Raw genomic sequence first — 8,331 nt, forward strand, 5'->3', positions numbered from 1 at the left:
ATTAGCTTAGTTAAGGGGTGTGAATGAGGAATGAATGAGTTTGCTTAGCTAGGGAATGGGGGGGGGATTAGCTTAGTTAAGGGGTGTGAATGAGGAATGAATGAGTTTGTTTAGCTAGGGAATGGGGGGGATTAGCTTAGTTAAGGGGTGTGAATGAGGAATGAATGAGTTTGTTTAGCTAGGGAATGGGGGGGATTAGCTTAGTTAAGGGGTGTGAATGAGGAATGAATGAGTTTGTTTAGCTAGGGAATGGGGGGGATTAGCTTAGTTAAGGGGTGTGAATGAGGAATGAATGAGTTTGCTTAGCTAGGGAATGGGGAGGGATTAGCTTAGTTAAGGGGTGTGAATGAGGAATGAATGAGTTTGTTTAGCTAGGGAATGGGGGGGATTAGCTTAGTTAAGGGGTGTGAATGAGGAATGAATGAGTTTGTTTAGCTAGGGAATGGGGGGGATTAGCTTAGTTAAGGGGTGTGAATGAGGAATGAATGAGTTTGCTTAGCTAGGGAATGGGGGGGGGTATTAGCTTAGTTAAGGGGTGTGAATGATGAATGAATGAGTTTGTTTAGCTAGGGAATGGGGGGGATTAGCTTAGTTAAGGGGTGTGAATGAGGAATGAATGAGTTTGCTTAGCTAGGGAATGGGGGGGGATTAGCTTAGTTAAGGGGTGTGAATGAGGAATGAATGAGTTTGCTTAGCTAGGGAATGGGGGGGGGATTAGCTTAGTTAAGGGGTGTGAATGAGGAATGAATGAGTTTGCTTAGCTAGGGAATGGGGGGGATTAGCTTAGTTAAGGGGTGTGAATGAGGAATGAATGAGTTTGTTTAGCTAGGGAATGGGGGGGATTAGCTTAGTTAAGGGGTGTGAATGAGGAATGAATGAGTTTGTTTAGCTAGGGAATGGGGGGGATTAGCTTAGTTAAGGGGTGTGAATGAGGAATGAATGAGTTTGTTTAGCTAGGGAATGGGGGGGATTAGCTTAGTTAAGGGGTGTGAATGAGGAATGAATGAGTTTGTTTAGCTAGGGAATGGGGGGGATTAGCTTAGTTAAGGGGTGTGAATGAGGAATGAATGAGTTTGTTTAGCTAGGGAATGGGGGGGATTAGCTTAGTTAAGGGGTGTGAATGAGGAATGAATGAGTTTGCTTAGCTAGGGAATGGGGGGATTAGCTTAGTTAAGGGGTGTGAATGAGGAATGAATGAGTTTGCTTAGCTAGGGAATGGGGGGGATTAGCTTAGTTAAGGGGTGTGAATGAGGAATGAATGAGTTTGCTTAGCTAGGGAATGGGGGGGATTAGCTTAGTTAAGGGGTGTGAATGATGAATGAATGAGTTTGTTTAGCTAGGGAATGGGAGGGATTAGCTTAGTTAAGGGGTGTGAATGATGAATGAATGAGTTTGTTTAGCTAGGGAATGGGAGGGATTAGCTTAGTTAAGGGGGTGTGAATGATGAATGAATGAGTAACAGTTTCAGGAATTGTAGTTCCATTGTTAGTGGGGCATTTGCATTTTCTCAGGACAGTCTAAGAACACTGCTCATCACTGGCACCTCATCACTCACTTGTTCGCTCCCAGCAGCACGCCCTGGTACAGCATCTGTTGGGAACGGCTAAACCAGGGTGCCACTGCTGCGGGTTAGTCTCTTGAGACAAAGGCTACAGGTAAGCCCTGAGGGTGGGATTCTGGGTTTTGGGGGCAGGTCTTGAGGTGAGGGTCAGGAAACTTACCTCTGTGACTCTCCGGTGGTCCCCTGAAGCTGGGTTGTCTGCTTGGTGTCCTAGGTTTCACCTTGTCATCTAAAACAAGGCTACATTATAGGATAAAGTACTGGCTCAGTTACAAGGACCAAGGAGTTGGACAATAGAAGATAAAAAAGAAAAAGTAACTTTGTTTTGAGGAGGAAATATCCTTTGATGCAAAGGTACAAGGCTACATTATAGGATAAAGTACGGGCTCAGTTAGAAGGACCAAGGAGTTGGACAACAGAAGATAAAAAAGAAAATAGAATCTCGTTTTGAGGAGGAAATATCCTTTGATGTAGATGTACAAGGCTACATTATAGGATAAAGTACTGACTCAGTGAAGGACCAAGTAGTTGGACTAAGGAAGATGAAAAAAAAAAAGGAACTTTGTTTTGAGGAGGGAATATCCTTTGATGTAGAGGTACAAGGCTACATTATAGGATAAAGTACTGACTCATTGGGAAGGACCAAGTAGTTGGACTAAGGAAGATGAGAAAAAAAAAAGGAACTTTGTTTTGAGGAGGAAATATCCTTTGATGTAGAGGTACAAGGCTACATTATAGGATAAAGTACTGACTCATTGGGAAGGACCAAGTAGTTGGACTAAGGAAGATGAGAAAAAAAAAAGGAACTTTGTTTTGAGGAGGAAATATCCTTTGATGTAGAGGTACAAGGCTACATTATAGGATAAAGTACTGACTCAGTGGGAAGGACCAAGTAGTTGGACTAAGGAAGATGAGAAAAAAAAAGGAACTCGTTTTGAGGAGGGAATATCCTTTGATGTAGAGGTACAAGGCTACATTATAGGATAAAGTACTGATCAGTGAAGGACCAAGTAGTTGGACTAAGAAGATGAGAAAAAAAGGAACTTTGTTTTGAGGAGGAAATATCCTTTGATGTAGAGGTACAAGGCTACATTATAGGATAAAGTACTGACTCAGGTGAAGGACCAAGTAGTTGGACTAAGGAAGATGAGAAAAAAAAACTTTGTTTCGAGGAGGAAATATCCTTTGATGTAGAGGTACAAGGCTACATTATAGGATAAAGTACTGACTCAGGGAAGGACCAAGTAGTTGGACTAAGGAAGATGAGAAAAAAAGAACTTTGTTTTGAGGAGGAAATATCCTTTGATGTAGAGGTACAAGGCTACATTATAGGATAAAGTACTGACTCAGTGGAAGGACCAAGTAGTTGGACTAAGGAAGATGAGAAAAAAAAGGAACTTTGTTTTGAGGAGGAAATATCCTTTGATGTAGAGGTACAAGGCTACATTATAGGATAAAGTACTGACTCAGTGGGAAGGACCAAGTAGCTGGAATAAGGAAGATGAGAAAAAAAAAGGAGCTTTGTTTTGAGGAGGAAATATCCTTTGATGTAGAGGTACAAGGCTACATTATAGGATAAAGTACTGACTCAGTGGGAAGGACCAAGTAGTTGGACTAAGGAAGATGAGAAAAAAAAAGGAACTTTGTTTTGAGGAGGAAATATCCTTTGATGTAGAGGTACAAGGCTACATTATAGGATAAAGTACTGACTCAGTGGGAAGGACCAAGTAGTTGGACTAAGGAAGATGAGAAAAAAAAGGAACTTTGTTTTGAGGAGGAAATATCCTTTGATGTAGAGGTACAAGGCTACATTATAGGATAAAGTACTGACTCAGTGGGAAGGACCAAGTAGCTGGACTAAGGAAGATGAGAAAAAAAAGGAACTTTGTTTTGAGGAGGGAATATCCTTTGATGTAGAGGTACAAGGCTACATTATAGGATAAAGTACTGACTCAGTGGGAAGGACCAAGTAGCTGGACTAAGGAAGATGAGAAAAAAAAAGGAACTTTGTTTTGAGGAGGAAATATCCTTTGATGTAGAGGTACAAGGCTACATTATAGGATAAAGTACTGACTCAGTGGGAAGGACCAAGTAGCTGGACTAAGGAAGATGAGAAAAAAAAGGAACTTTGTTTTGAGGAGGAAATATCCTTTGATGTAGAGGTACAAGGCTACATTATAGGATAAAGTACTGACTCAGTAGGAAGGACCAAGTAGCTGGACTAAGGAAGATGAGAAAAAAAAGGAACTTTGTTTTGAGGAGGAAATATCCTTTGATGTAGAGGTACAAGGCTACATTATAGGATAAAGTACTGACTCAGTGGGAAGGACCAAGTAGTTGGACTAAGGAAGATGAGAAAAAAAAGGAACTTTGTTTTGTGGAGGAAATATCCTTTGATGTAGAGGTACAAGGCTACATTATAGGATAAAGTACGGACTCATTGGGAAGGACCAAGTAGCTGGACTAAGGAAGATGAGAAAAAAAAGAAGCTTTGTTTTGAGGAGGAAATATCCTTTGATGTAGAGGTACAAGGCTACATTATAGGATAAAGTACGGACTCAGTGGGAAGGACCAAGTAGCTGGACTAAGGAAGATGAGAAAAAAAAGGAACTTTGTTTTGAGGAGGAAATATCCTTTGATGTAGAGGTACAAGGCTACATTATAGGATAAAGTACTGACTCAGTAGGGAAGGACCAAGTAGCTGGACTAAGGAAGATGAGAAAAAAAAGGAACTTTGTTTTGAGGAGGAAATATCCTTTGATGTAGAGGTACAAGGCTACATTATAGGATAAAGTACTGACTCAGTGGGAAGGACCAAGTAGCTGGACTAAGGAAGATGAGAAAAAAAAGGAACTTTGTTTTGAGGAGGAAATATCCTTTGATGTAGAGGTACAAGGCTACATTATAGGATAAAGTACGGACTCATGGGAAGGACCAAGTAGCTGGACTAAGGAAGATGAGAAAAAAAAGAAGCTTTGTTTTGAGGAGGAAATATCCTTTGATGTAGAGGTACAAGGCTACATTATAGGATAAAGTACTGACTCAGTGGGAAGGACCAAGTAGCTGGACTAAGGAAGATGAGAAAAAAAAAGGAACTTTGTTTTGAGGAGGAAATATCCTTTGATGTAGAGGTACAAGGCTACATTATAGGATAAAGTACTGACTCAGTGGGAAGGACCAAGTAGCTGGACTAAGGAAGATGAGAAAAAAAAAGGAACTTTGTTTTGAGGAGGAAATATCCTTTGATGTAGAGGTACAAGGCTACATTATAGGATAAAGTACTGACTCAGTGGGAAGGACCAAGTAGCTGGACTAAGGAAGATGAGAAAAAAAAGGAACTTTGTTTTGAGGAGGAAATATCCTTTGATGTAGAGGTACAAGGCTACATTATAGGATAAAGTACTGACTCAGTAGGGAAGGACCAAGTAGCTGGACTAAGGAAGATGAGAAAAAAAAGGAACTTTGTTTTGAGGAGGAAATATCCTTTGATGTAGAGGTACAAGGCTACATTATAGGATAAAGTACTGACTCAGTGGGAAGGACCAAGTAGTTGGACTAAGGAAGATGAGAAAAAAAAGGAACTTTGTTTTGAGGAGGAAATATCCTTTGATGTAGAGGTACAAGGCTACATTATAGGATAAAGTACTGACTCAGTGGGAAGGACCAAGTAGCTGGACTAAGGAAGATGAGAAAAAAAAGAAGCTTTGTTTTGAGGAGGAAATATCCTTTGATGTAGAGGTACAAGGCTACATTATAGGATAAAGTACGGACTCAGTGGGAAGGACCAAGTAGCTGGACTAAGGAAGATGAGAAAAAAAGGAACTTTGTTTTGAGGAGGAAATATCCTTTGATGTAGAGGTACAAGGCTACATTATAGGATAAAGTACTGACTCAGTGGGAAGGACCAAGTAGCTGGACTAAGGAAGATGAAAAAAAAAGGAACTTTGTTTTGAGGAGGAAATATCCTTTGATGTAGAGGTACAAGGCTACATTATAGGATAAAGTACTGACTCAGTGGGAAGGACCAAGTAGCTGGACTAAGGAAGATGAGAAAAAAAGGAACTTTGTTTTGAGGAGGAAATATCCTTTGATGTAGAGGTACAAGGCTACATTATAGGATAAAGTACGGACTCAGTTGGGAAGGACCAAGTAGCTGGACTAAGGAAGATGAGAAAAAAAAGAACTTTGTTTTGAGGAGGAAATATCCTTTGATGTAGAGGTACAAGGCTACATTATAGGATAAAGTACTGACTCAGTGGGAAGGACCAAGTAGCTGGACTAAGGAAGATGAGAAAAAAAAAGGAACTTTGTTTTGAGGAGGAAATATCCTTTGATGTAGAGGTACAAGGCTACATTATAGGATAAAGTACTGACTCAGTGGGAAGGACCAAGTAGCTGGACTAAGGAAGATGAGAAAAAAAAAGGAACTTTGTTTTGAGGAGGAAATATCCTTTGATGTAGAGGTACAAGGCTACATTATAGGATAAAGTACTGACTCAGTGGGAAGGACCAAGTAGTTGGACTAAGGAAGATGAGAAAAAAAAAGGAACTTTGTTTTGAGGAGGAAATATCCTTTGATGTAGAGTACAAGGCTACATTATAGGATAAAGTACTGACTCAGTGGGAAGGACCAAGTAGTTGGACTAAGGAAGATGAGAAAAAAAAGGAACTTTGTTTTGAGGAGGGAATATCCTTTGATGTAGAGGTACAAGGCTACATTATAGGATAAAGTACTGACTCAGTGGGAAGGACCAAGTAGTTGGACTAAGGAAGATGAGAAAAAAAAAGGAACTTTGTTTTGAGGAGGAAATATCCTTTGATGTAGAGGTACAAGGCTACATTATAGGATAAAGTACTGACTCAGTGGGAAGGACCAAGTAGTTGGACTAAGGAAGATGAGAAAAAAAAAAGGAACTTTGTTTTGAGGAGGAAATATCCTTTGATGTAGAGGTACAAGGCTACATTATAGGATAAAGTACTGACTCAGTGGGAAGGACCAAGTAGTTGGACTAAGGAAGATGAGAAAAAAAAAAAGGAACTTTGTTTTGAGGAGGAAATATCCTTTGATGTAGAGGTACAAGGCTACATTATAGGATAAAGTACTGACTCAGTGGGAAGGACCAAGTAGTTGGACTAAGGAAGATGAGAAAAAAAAAAGGAACTTTGTTTTGAGGAGGAAATATCCTTTGATATAGAGGTACAAGGCTACATTATAGGATAAAGTACTGACTCAGTGGGAAGGACCAAGTAGCTGGACTAAGGAAGATGAGAAAAAAAAAGGATCTTTGTTTTGAGGAGGAAATATCCTTTGATGTAGAGGTACAAGGCTACATTATAGGATAAAGTACTGACTCATTGGGAAGGACCAAGTAGTTGGACTAAGGAAGATGAGAAAAAAAAAAGGAACTTCGTTTTGAGGAGGGAATATCCTTTGATGGAGAGGTACAAGGCTACATTATAGGATAAAGTACTGACTCAGTGGGAAGGACCAAGTAGTTGGACTAAGGAAGATGAGAAAAAAAAAGGAACTTTGTTTTGTGGAGGGAATATCCTTTGATGTAGAGGTACAAGGCTACATTATAGGATAAAGTACTGATTCAGTGGGAAGGACCAAGTAGTTGGACTAAGGAAAATGAAAAAAAAAGGAACTTTGTTTTGAGGAGGGAATATCCTTTGATGTAGAAGTACAAGGCTACATTATAGGATACAGTACTGACTCAGTGGGAAGGACCAAGTAGTTGGACTAAGGAAGATGAGAAAAAAAAGGAACTTTGTTTTGAGGAGGAAATATCCTTTGATGTAGAGGTACAAGGCTACATTATAGGATAAAGTACTGACTCAGTGGGAAGGACCAAGTAGTTGGACTAAGGAAGATGAGAAAAAAAAGGAACTTTGTTTTGAGGAGGGAATATCCTTTGATGTAGAGGTACAAGGCTACATTATAGGATAAAGTACTGACTCAGTGGAAAGGACCAAGTAGTTGGACTAAGGAAGATGAGAAAAAAAAGGAACTTTGTTTTGAGGAGGGAATATCCTTTGATGTAGAGGTACAAGGCTACATTATAGGATAAAGTACTGACTCAGTGGGAAGGACCAAGTAGTTGGACTAAGGAAGATGAGAAAAAAAAAGAAACTTTGTTTTGAGGAGGGAATATCCTTTGATGTAGAGGTACAAGGCTACATTATAGGATAAAGTACTGACTCAGTGGAAAGGACCAAGTAGTTGGACTAAGGAAGATGAGAAAAAAAAGGAGCTTTGTTTTGAGGAGGGAATATCCTTTGATGTAGAGGTACAAGGCTACATTATAGGATACAGTACTGACTCAGTGGGAAGGACCAAGTAGTTGGACTAAGGAAGATGAGAAAAAAAAGGAACTTTGTTTTGAGGAGGAAATATCCTTTGATGTAGAGGTACAAGGCTACATTATAGGATAAAGTACTGACTCATTGGGAAGGACCAAGTAGTTGGACTAAGGAAGATGAGAAAAAAAAAAAGGAGCTTTGTTTTTAGGAGGAAATATCCTTTGATGTAGAGGTACAAGGCTACATTATAGGATAAAGTACTGACTCAGTGGGAAGGACCAAGTAGCTGGACTAAGGAAGATGAGAAAAAAAAGAACTTTGTTTTGAGGAGGAAATATCCTTTGATGTAGAGGTACAAGGCTACATTATAGGATAAAGTACTGACTCAGTGGGAAGGACCAAGTAGCTGGACTAAGGAAGATGAGAAAAAAAAAGGAGCTTTGTTTTTAGTAGGAAATATCCTTTGA

Source organism: Palaemon carinicauda, unplaced genomic scaffold, assembly GCF_036898095.1.
Source record: "Palaemon carinicauda isolate YSFRI2023 unplaced genomic scaffold, ASM3689809v2 scaffold977, whole genome shotgun sequence".
In the NCBI taxonomy this organism is placed as follows: Eukaryota; Metazoa; Arthropoda; class Malacostraca; order Decapoda; family Palaemonidae; genus Palaemon; species Palaemon carinicauda.